The following is a 12089-nucleotide window of genomic DNA, read 5'->3' as shown; positions in this document are numbered from 1 at the left end:
TATTTAGTGTGATGAAGACGGTTGAAGAGTTATCGTTATTTTTAGATTGAAATGAATAGATAATCTAGGAGTGTTTCCCTTGATGTCTGTGAAGTATAATAACAAATGTACAACAATAATAAAATCAAAACTAATACGATGATGGAGGTGAAGCTGTTGCTGTTTTTGTTATTGCATTTTGTTTTCGTTTTTAGCTCAGAGCATTAATTTGAATATCGATTTGAATTTCAGCAGGAAAATATGTTAGCTTCCTCAATAGGTAACTTTTTTATAGAAATTCCAACACAAATATTTGCATGGATTAATTATGAAGCAACAAAGCACAGCAGGAGTATTCAGTCTAGTAGGAGAAGACCACTGAATGTAAACACAGATCAGGTAAGATCCTCTTTATATTCTTGAATGAGAAGAAGCTGTTGTTATCGCTCTATACATATTTACAGTTTTTCAGTCAGTAGCTGTTTGTGATCGGACAGGTTTTCAGGGAGACGCTTGTAGACAGAATAGAAAACATTGACATTTAATAAAACAGACATTAGCCATCGTTTTATAACTACATCTCCACTTTTCTTTATCTTACCTTCAGATTGTTTTTTTATTATTTTAAAATACTATCAAAGAATTGATTGAACTTGTTTGAAAAATGCTGGGTTGTCATATGCACCATTGTTGGGTCAAATAGAAAAATATATTGGTTATACTTCCACAGTTTACTGTAGTAAAACTAAAGTATACTATAGTATTTAATACAGTTTATCAGTTCACCATAGTTAATACTACAGTATGCTGAAGCATTCATTAACAAAGTGTTGTAAATACTATAAGACTGTATAATCTTTACTATGGTATTTTTTTCATGTGGGTTATTTCCTCATTTCTGTCAGTGAAACGAGTGTAAGGATTTAGTCTTTAGTCTGTTGTCTTAACTTTAAGAAATATTAATACAAAATCTTTAGTATAGGACACACTATGGTTTATGCCTACAATTATAATGTGCTATGTGATTGAGTCAAACCCAAACACTGGAATAGTTGATTAAAGATGATTTGATTAACCTGAAACAAACAAAAATACTAGAAAAACCTTCTGTAACGTCAGGCTATATCTGCATGAAGGTTTCCGGGTTCACGTATGAAAATGTGCTGTATAATGCCAGCTTGAGCGGTTTTCCGTCACTACAATGATGGCTAACATTGCTATTTGTTGAAAACTGTCTTAGCTGGTAAATTGGCATACCTTTTGTTTTGTTTTGTTTTGTTTTTTGTGAAAGGTGAAGGTGGTGGGTTAGGATTAGAGTTTATCTCTGTCTTTTATTTGATTGGTCTTCTGGATGTTTTGAATTTGATATTTGCGCAAAACTGACAAACTATAATAATAACTAATAATAATGATAATAATGGGCGGCGCAGTGGTGCAGTAGGTAGTGCTATCGCCTCACAGCAAGAAGGTCGCTGGTTCGAGCCTCGGCTGGGTGAGTTGGCGTTTCTGTGTGGAGTTTGCATGTTCTCCCTGCGTTTGTGTGGTTTTCCTCCGGGTGCTCCGGTTTCCCCCACAGTCCAAAGTGTGAATTGGGTAGGCTGAATTGTCCGTAGTGTATGTGTATGTGTGTGAATAAGTGTGTATGTGTTTCCCAGTGATGGGTTGTGGCTGGAAGGGCATCCGCTGCATAAAACAAATGCTGGATAAGTTAGCGGTTCATTCCGCTGTGGCAACCCCGAATAAATAAAGGGAATAAGCCAAAAAGAAAACGAATTAATTAATTAATTAATAATAATATTATATAGTGCATGTGTTTGGCTGTGGGGGAAATCGGAGCACCCAGAGAAACCCCAACTAAGATCGCCGCGGCTTTTCACATGGCAGGTTTTTACATCTTTCACACGTTAAGAGATCGAGTTGATCGCCTTGAAGAGGGAATATGTCCTGACATAATCCACAAAGACTTAGTAAAGTGTGAAGTCATGTATGATTTTAATCATTGCATTAATCTGAATGTAAATCCCCTCGTCATGCAGCACTGGAGCAGCGTGAGAGAGTGGATCAAAAAAAAAAAAAATTTTCTAATGCTTTGCTTCTTAGACTTTACACACCTGAAACTTGTCTATAGCACTTGTTCACTGCTGCTCTTATAGTTGTGTAATTTGCTTCCTTGTCCTCATTTGTAAGTCGCTTTGGATAAAAGCGTCTGCTCAATGACTAAATGTAAATGTTAATGCAAACGAAAGGTATTAAAATAAGAAAAATGCGCAACTGAATCTGAATTTGAATGCTTGTATTTGTGGTATTTTCACCAGCTCTGTGATGCTCGTCCACAATTTTATGCATTGGGTTAAAAATCAAACTGTCTAGTCTCTGTGTTTAGTCTGTTATAATCACAGACAGGCCGTCAGGCAGCGTAATACAGAGAGTGGACCAAAGCGCATCAAATGATCGGTAATTAAAAGGGGGAAAAAGAAAAATAGAATAAATATGTATACTTTTATATTAGACACACATCTAATGCTTGTATTTGCACCAGCTCCATGTCCACAACTTTATGCATTGGGTTAAAGTAAGCTTTGCAGTATCCTTTACTTCCACTGTATCTGTTCAGCGGTATCTGTTTAACCAACCCCGTAACGTCAGACAAAGCGACATTCCAAGATGGCTGTAATCCCTATAATCTATAATAAAACATGCCGTTTGCTTCTAAATAGTTACATTAATCAAGTTTGTTTATTATACTTTCAATAAAGTGGAATCTAATGTACAAAATAAGGTAAACTTGACTGAGTGCTTCATTTCCCCTTTAATCCAAGCATCAGAGAAAAAGAAAAAGAAACATCGGTCCCGCGCACATGCGCTTCTCATGTTACACGCGTCTACAGACAGTTCACACACACATACACACACACACAAACAATGGCGATCTCTCTTAAAGGAGCCACACCCCATTTTCACTCGTTACAGACACTTGTCAGATTTTATTTTAGAGAGCGGGCATGAAGTTGACTGACTGTTTACACAGCACAAAAGCGCGTGCTTGTATGGGCGTGACATGGAGCCGATCTGCTTATCACAGCACATTATGACAGATGACCAATCAGAGCCTCTTGAGGGTGGGCCTTTCATGTTTTCATGTTAGCTGAGTAGCTGTATATAATCAAAGTGAGATTTGTGAAAAAAATAACGCGATTTCCTTCAAGGGAAACATGAGCACACATTGCTTTGCATCTTGTAAACACAACCAAGCCTTAAAATTATACTGTGGACCACCCCGTTTAAGTATTAACTACATTTATAGATGTTAGTAAGCAGTTTATAACTGCAAATACAAATGCTCTATTCTTGACTTATAAGCACATTTATAATGTGCTTAATGATTGTACTTTCATACTTTGTTACTGATACCTTTTTTATGACTAAATTAGGTATGTATATTTGCCGTTATAAACTGCTGACTAACATCTATTAATGTAGAGTTAAAGGGCATCTATGGTGAAAAATCTACTTTTCAAGCTGTTTGGACAGACATATGTGCATGTATGGTGTATAGACCATCATATTGGGGTGATATAAACAAACCCAGTGCTTTTTTTTTTCAATTTAACAACATAAAAACGGTGGACCAATTGGAGCGGTTTTCAAACCGACCGCAACTTTACATAGGAGAGCGGTCCCCCCGCCCACCAATATTGATTGACAGGCGCATCATCATATCCTCAGTTTGTTGATTCACGTCCGCCATTTTCAGCGTGAGTCGAAGCGATATCACTAAAGGAACACGCTAGCTCTATTTTTAGATGCAAGGCTCATTGGGCTCAACACAAGATCAATATTCTCCACATTATCGCTCTAATCAGAATTATTGGTTGTATCTTTAGGTAGGTTTGCAAACATGTGTACTTCTCATTGAGTCTACCTTATACTTCAGCCGTTTGCATTTCTCGCGATCCCAGAAGCTCCCTGTGATCTTAACTAGCATGCGTTTTAGAATTCTAAACATCGGTTTCTATCAGGGTACACTCAAGTCGACGGCTGGGCGTCGCGGACCGCTGCAGAAACCTATGTTTAGAATTCAAAAATGCGTGGCGCGATGATTCGGGACACTTCATGTTTCTGCCGCGCCACAGAGAGTGTCTGGTGTGCCGTGTCGCAGCTTCGAGCGGCGCATCCGGTGCCTCAGTCAAAGTTATTTCAGTGTCCGTGGTTATTAGTTTCTGTGTACAAGCTCGGCACTTGAAACTAGCACACAGTTGGCTGTAAAACTGTACAAAGACACAAATGATTTTGTACTCTCTGCTTGGTCTGTGTCCGAGTCGTACATGTACGACTGAATGCAGATCCTCTCCTGCTCCTCTCAAGTCTGCCTGTCTGTGTTGCAAACGCAGAGCGGGTGAGCTCATGGCCCCGCCCCCTTGTTACGTTGGGCGGGAAGCTGAAACTAATTTACATGTGAAGCAACACACCCCTAAATCAGCGAGCTGTGGACACGCCCCCAACATGACACTTTTTAACACATTATAATAAAAAAATCTGAATTGTGTTTTAAACTGAACCTAAACTGGCACACTCAGAAGAGCCATAATATTAATATTACATCATAAAAAAAGAGGTAAACTATGTGCCCTTTAATGCTTAACAAATAATGAATTCACTATTTGCTCATGCTTAATAGATTATTCGTAGTGTGTAGTTATTATAGTGTTCCCATTATTTCTTATTCATCATATTATTTACTAAAATGTAAATAAACATAACTTTGTTAAACTGTAGAGTTGAATTTTCAACATCAAAAGTCGACAGAGCAGAGATCAACATCCCATAATGCAATTCACAACCGTAAATAAACATGTGCGAATCACAAAATACAGAAACGGTTCATAAACAGATATTTTTACAGTGTATGTTAACATTTTTGTAACTGTGGGATGATTTCAGGAATTCTCATGGGCCACAAATAAACCTTTATATTTAAATGTTTAACATAATGATGTCAGGAAATTTCTGTTTGCATCATTGGTGTGAGATGTAAAGCAGCGGAAGATTTATCTCAGTCTCATTTCAGCAGGATGAAGCAAAGAGATAAGGTGATTTGGCAATAAAAGGTGAAACTAGATCCGCAAGTTTTACTTGCCACAAAAGCTGTAATAATCTATGCAACATATTAACATACAATGTTTAATTTAGATCATAAACATGGTGAAATTCACAATTAAATCATTGACTATTTAAATAATTTGTCCCAATAAGACTTGTTTGCTCCCACCCAGATTTTACAACACAACATGCAAATAATAAATTCTCATGAAACTATTCTCACCAGGCATAAATGTTTGTCTTGTTTTTATGAATAGCTATCGTTGCCCATTGTTAGAAATGTGACCTTTGTGGTTATATTAGTTTCTTATGAATAATCATCTCTGCGTATGCATTTGAATATGAATTTGAATTTGAGTTGGAGGGGATAATAAAATGTGTCGTCTCACTGTTATTTAATCTTCAGCACATTTGCCTGTAGATGAGTAAAGATCGTTTAAGGATAAACTCAGATCAGGTAAGACATTCTTAAATAATATGCAAACAAACTCCAAAGTCTTTGTACACTGATAAACATTATGTCTGCAAAATTGTTGCAAACAATGTATATGTGTTGAATTTAAACATAGAATTTCAATTTAGTAATGTTCAGCTTAATTTGTTTGTTTTAAAATTCATCCCAAATAAATTGTTTACAACCACTTAACTTAAAAAAAGTCTAGTAAATCCAAGGAATCATCTTTGAATCATTTTTTTCAGTGTACATTAGGAGTGATAATGTCTGACATTTATTTTTTAAAGACAGTTTTAAACATAAACACAAATATATAATAGTAATTTACTCATTAATACGCTGACAGTAAACACCGTTAAGCAACATTATTATTTTTTAAACATCAGGAAATAAATGATATATGATAATCTCAACATTTGACGCAACACTCAAATGATTTAAATTATTTATTATATTTTTTTGCTGCTTATTCAAGCAACTTATTGTAAATAAGTTGAATCAACTCAATTCTGGAGTTTTTTTTGGGACAACTTAATCGTTTTATGTTCGATCCATATAAATTTGTAAAAACAATCAAGTTATCTTAATCGAATTGTGTGGAGAACATGGAGGAATGGTGCGGAACTCAACATTTTTTTTTCCAGTGAAGGACAACAGTACTTCACAATTATAATTATCTGTGTGGATATTAAATATCAACATCAGAGGATGATTTGTATGTAGGCTATATACTGAGACATTCTTTATGTGTAGGACTATGTTCATTTATTTTATTTTATTTTTCTTTCAGTGACACTGCACAACAAGGGTGTAGATTTGCTCGTGACATTGGTGGGGACATACATCCATTCTCTTTCATGCTTTTAAAAACATGAATAAAGGATTTAAACACTTATTAATACGAATAAAAATTAATGAAACACGTCCCATGCTGCAAAAGTAAATTTGCACGATTTTACAGCAATCTGGCACTGAGAATGTATGAATGTAGAGAAATATAAAGAGGAATGTGATGCAATTTAATAGTTTTATACCAATTATTATTTTTCATAATCATGAAAAATTGTCCAAATCGAAACTGAATTTCGAATAATTGCACATTGGTTAATATTATTATGAAGGACTTCATTGACTTTAAAAACTTCACTCACTTAAAAGTTGCTACTTATGTCCACATCTTGTACAGTGAAGGAGGACTGGGAAAATTCTTTGTTTTGGCCCTTCCCACATTCAAGTGTAATTACAGCTGTCATTAACAGCATAAATAGACCCAGACAATCACACTGTCCTTACGTGTTTTGTGTTTTGATTGAACCCTTTTTGCATGTCTAGGTTAAGAGTTGACAGAGCATTATTTTATTTTGAAGGTGATTAAATTATTGGTGGGGACATTTCAGAATTTGCTGGATATTGGTGGGGACACATCCCCGCCGTCCATGCCAAATCTACGCTCTTGCAGCACAAGTGCTATTTGCATGTAGTATTATAGCTAGATGTTTGGGTTTTTTCGATATAAAACATCAGTGACATTATGTAAACCAGGGGTGCCCAAACTCGATGCTGGAGGACTGGTGTCCTGCAGATTTTAGCTTCAGCTTGCCTCAACACATCTGCACGGATCTTTCTAGTGCTGCGTCCCAACTTGCATACTTATACTACACCCTAAAAGTATGTACTTTTTTGTGAAGGAAAAATATATACTTTTGAGTGTGTAAGCTTTGGGACATGCTACTTCCTTGTTAACAGATCGTTGTGTTGCTTAGTTATGAGTAGGCCCACACGGAATCTGTGTGCGCAGAATTCAGCAGATTTTCCACAGATTTTTAGCTCATCATTAATTCTGTTTATTTACTTGAGTAAATGTGTGTTAATCTATATTTATTCAGTTTTTAAATTAATTACAGTCATATTTCAGACTAATATGAAAATGTTCATCTGATTTATGTACAATGCAGTTTGTACAGTAATATTTTCTGTCTTTTAGTAGAGATATTATATGAAAGACTTACTTTGTTTACCAAATAAAGTCCATCTAACTGGATTTGCAATTTAAACATTAAATAAAAGTTAAAAAGGTATTACTTTTTATTTCACTTATTTCACTTATTTTTAGTTATGATAGTCCCGAAATAATTCAGCAGAAATCTGCTGATTTTTACCAACATTCTCCACAGAAATAGAAAAAAACATCCGCAGATTCCATCTGGCCCTGGTTATGAGCCCTGTCAATTATCCACACATCATCCACATTACTGTCGAATTTAAAGAGCCCATATAATGGGTTTTTGAAAATGCCCTTCCTTGTAGTGTGTAACACAGCTCTAAGTGAAGTGAAATATCCAGCTAAGGCTTAAATCTGTAAGTGTACAGTGTTTAAAACTATTGATTCATCTATAAAAGAGTCGACTCATAGAGCTTCAAACGAGTCGTCTTGATAACGAGTCATTAGGTGTTTCGTGATGACGCGGTTACGAAACACAAGTAGTTGCGAGTGCAAACCCGGGACATTTGAAACCTGCGGCCCCCCCCCCCCACACACACAAAGACACACACAGACACCGGTCGAATGAAGTCACGCTGTGCAGAGGGATATTATTGAAAGTCTAATTAATGATGAAACCTTAGCAATATAGCCCAGCCTTATAAGGAGGAAGGAGGAGGTGTGTGTGTGTGTGTGTGTGTGTGTGTCTGTGTGAAAAGAGCAGGTGAAGGGCTCCTCGCCAGTTCTTGGAGTTTTTGCTCAATAAAATAGTTTGTTGTCTGTTTTTTTAAGTCCATCGTCTGTATTTACCTTCACCCACTGGCAGCCAAAATCCACGCCTTACACTAAGAAGCGTGTGTGCACTGTGACTACTTTTATATTGTTGATTAGCTGCTGGGCATTTCACTGTCTCGCGCTGAAGGCTGTCAGTTTCGACCAATCACAACAGGCTGTCATCGGTCCAATCAGCGCAGATTAGCTTCGCGCTGAGGACGGGTTTGGGTACAAATGAATCGCTGAACGATTCATATGGGAGTCGCTGGGATAATTAGGTAAAAATAAATGCAGATTATAAGACCATGAAAGTGTTGTTTGACCTTGCATGCATATTAGACTGTTGTTGGAGACCCTTACAACCTAAATATGACCCTATTTCATGTATAATATGGGCTCTTTAATGTCCTACCTTATTGGAGAAGCAGCAGCAGGTTAATCTCCCATTCACGAGTATCTCATGCAGAGAAATCTCCTCAGGTCTGTGGATAATTATGCATTCAGATGTCAATATAACCAGTATTGTTGTTGCAGATGAAATATAACACAGACAATGTGATTTAAATATTTCCAGTTGGCTAGATATTAATTAACATACAATAGTCATACAAACATCTTTACCGATGACTCTCTACTTGGCGGTTGGTCTTGCGTGTTCATTATGTTTGTAGTTTATTTACACTTTTCACCCGCGTTTGTAGTTCTAATCGAATTCACGTCCAATGCGCTATGTACTGTGGGCAATATCAGCGGTTAGAGTATGGACGCTTCTACACTTAAAATTTTGACCGGAAATAGTAAACCATCCTGGAACCTTTGGCATACTCTTTTTCAACATACTACGATTTGGGACGTACTAATTATTTTCAAATACTATTTAGAATGGATAGTTTGCGAATTGGGCCGCAGCATCGAATACCTAAAGCCGCAATCACATTGAATTTTTGCCCCATAGGCTTCCATTCATACGCACGCAAATGCGTCATACCGGAAACGCAAGCTCATGCAACAAGTTTCGCAGTTCACTGTGCTGAAAACTTCAACCTAGGTGAACGCTAACCTGCGAAATCAGATCACGTGACTGCATGAGACCAATAGAAGATCAAAACATGGCCTCTCTGGACAGAAATGTAAAATATGGACCAATTGCTCACTTATATATATACAATAATAATCTTGTTTAATCCCTTGTTTAATCTTGTTTAATTGAATAACAATCTTGTTTAATCCTACCTCTTTTCGCAGCACCGTACAACAGAATTTTGCATGCTTAAACTCTTGAGTGACTGTGGCATATGAGATTGATCAGCAAGCCCAGGTGTCTAATTAAGGTTGAAATTTCCCTCCAGGACCAATTTTGGGCACCCCTGATGTAAACAGAGAGTTTAAAGAGTTAAAATCATTTTGGGTTATCATCAGTACTGATGTTGGCAAAGAAAAATAATTGAAAGCATGCAAGAATATTAGTACATGATACACTGATTAAAATAAGCTCAAGAAATAGAAACAAGCTCAATGTAAAAAATAAAACATTGACTGAATTTAAAACTGTAAGGCTACTTGCTAAATAGAACTTAAATTGTTGAGTCAACTCAAAAAAATCTGTTCAGCAAATCGCCTGATGTTTTAATATTGAGTCCGAGTTTTATTTTTATTTTTGCAGTGCTGGCACTAGCTATACGTTTCCATCAACCTACACTCGCTTGTTCAAACTATTTATTTAAAATGAGCTGAAACAACACAATTCTTGAGATTTTGTTGGGACCACTTAATTGTTTTATGTTCAATCCACTTAAATTTGTAAAAACTAATAAGTAGCTAATAACCTAATTCTTTCATGTTGACCCAACACATATCGACTGTGTGGAACCCAGCATTTTTTGTAGTGTATTTTTAAGCGCATTTTGAATGTTGCACAAAGAAATGCTAAATGGAAAGATGGGCATACATTTAAAAAATGGCAATAAATTCCACCATGTGCATTAAATTTTAATTAGAATATAAGTGTGAGGGGACAGAAAGAATGGACAAACCAGCAGAGCAGACCAACCATGCATAATGTCATGCATTCGGTGCATTTAATCTCTCATTGTTGTAAGAAGAAAGGCCTCCAGTTTATTCTCCTAGCGACTCCGTTTTTCTTTTTGATATTTGTCACCAGTTTATCAGGAAGTGAAAATTATGTTCTCTTTGATTGAATGGAAACTATTTATTTGCAAAACTTTAATTTAAATCTAATTTGCATCTTTTGATAGAAACATAGCTACTGGGGCAGAACCTACACAATTGAACCTATAAATGGTTCATATTGATACCTTATATTGATGACCAACTAAACTTTTCAGAGCACATTTCTAGAACTGCTCGATCTTGCAGATTTGCACTCTATAACATCAGAAAGGTCCGACCCTTCATATCTAAACATGCAGCTCAACTTATTGTTCAAGCTCTTGTTCTCTCCAAACTGGATTATTGCAACTCTCTACTAGCCGGGCTTCCAGCTAACTCTATCAAACCTCTTCAGCTGCTTCAGAACGCAGCAGCACGAGTGGTCTTTGATGAACCCAAAAGAGCACATGTCACTCCGCTACTCACCCGTTTGCACTGGCTGCCAGTTGCTGCTTGCATCAAATTCAAAGCTCTGATGTTTGCTTACAAAGTGACCTCTGGCTTTGCTCCTTCTTATCTGCTCTCACTTCTGCAGATTTATGTGCCCTCCAGAAACTTGCGTTCTGTGAATGAACGTCGCCTCGTTGTTCCATCCCTAAGAGGGAAGAAATCACTTTCCCGAACTCTCACATTCAATCTGCCCAGTTGGTGGAATGAACTCCCTAACTACATCAGAACAGCAGAGTCACTTGCTGTCTTCAAGAAACGACTAAAAACTCAATTATTTAGTCTCCACTTTCCTTCCTAATCTGTAACTGCCTCTCTGGCTATACCACTAACTGTACTCTCTCTCAAAAAAAACATTACTATCGCTCTGCTTCTTCTTCTACACACCTGAAACTTGTCTATAGCACTTGTTCACTGCTGCTCTTATAGTTGTGTAAATTGCTTCCTTGTCCTCATTTGTAAGTCGCTTTGGATAAAAGCGTCTGCTAAATGACTAAATGTAAATGTTATATTTCTTAATGAAACCTTATATATAGCTGTAAATTCATAAATGCAATGGACGTTTGCATGTGTTAGCCACAGCTTATTTGTTTTTCTGTAATGTCCTCTGATTTGCTTCAGATTAGGTGAAATTCACTGGAATGCCAAAACGGACCATGGGTTTCTGTGTAGGTGAGTATATAAAGGTTTGTTCACATTGCCCCAAACACATTTATACATGCAGTCAGATTATGAATTTTAAAATGTCAAAAATGCTATTCAATCCAATGAAATTTCAGCCAACTTTTGTTCCTCTCTTTTTATATTTCATAACAGGTTTTATAAAAGTTCAGACCGTCATGTCTGTTGTGCTGTGTGAGTCAATAAGATCAATAATCTTTTCATTTCTTTTATTCAGATGGCTGAGCGGTGGCATTAATGTGTTGAACAGCTTTATTTTCTATATTCAGATATTGTACGTTTTTGTGTTTTGATGGTAAATGTGTGTTAACTGTTTTTCAGTTGTCTTGGCATCTACAACTGTGACGACTGTAGAAGGTAAGTCTTGTGCTAAATAAACATTTAAGAAATAATTTTCTAAATTTTAAAGGATGTGCTATGAGAATGGCTTTAAGTAAAGTTCATTCATTTGTATTGTGTGCTCAAAATGAATTACAGTTAAACTATGAAGTGAGTAAGTTTTCG

At 36.5% G+C, this 12089-nt stretch overlaps 1 long non-coding RNA gene across 1 annotated transcript; it reads left to right on the top strand.

Annotated features, from left to right (window-relative positions):
• The first annotated feature begins 347 nt into the window (after positions 1-347).
• LOC130223239 (uncharacterized) lies at positions 348-11940 on the top strand. Its single transcript, XR_008836629.1, has 4 exons — positions 348-378; positions 11526-11576; positions 11721-11759; positions 11907-11940. It is a non-coding gene; the product is annotated as an uncharacterized LOC130223239 (long non-coding RNA).
• Positions 11941-12089: the final 149 nt, after the last annotated feature.

Source organism: Danio aesculapii, chromosome 1 (genome assembly GCF_903798145.1).
Source record: "Danio aesculapii chromosome 1, fDanAes4.1, whole genome shotgun sequence".
Taxonomy (NCBI): Eukaryota; Metazoa; Chordata; class Actinopteri; order Cypriniformes; family Danionidae; genus Danio; species Danio aesculapii.
Note: the sequence above shows the minus strand (reverse complement) of the source record. Positions and strands in the feature narration are given on the sequence as shown.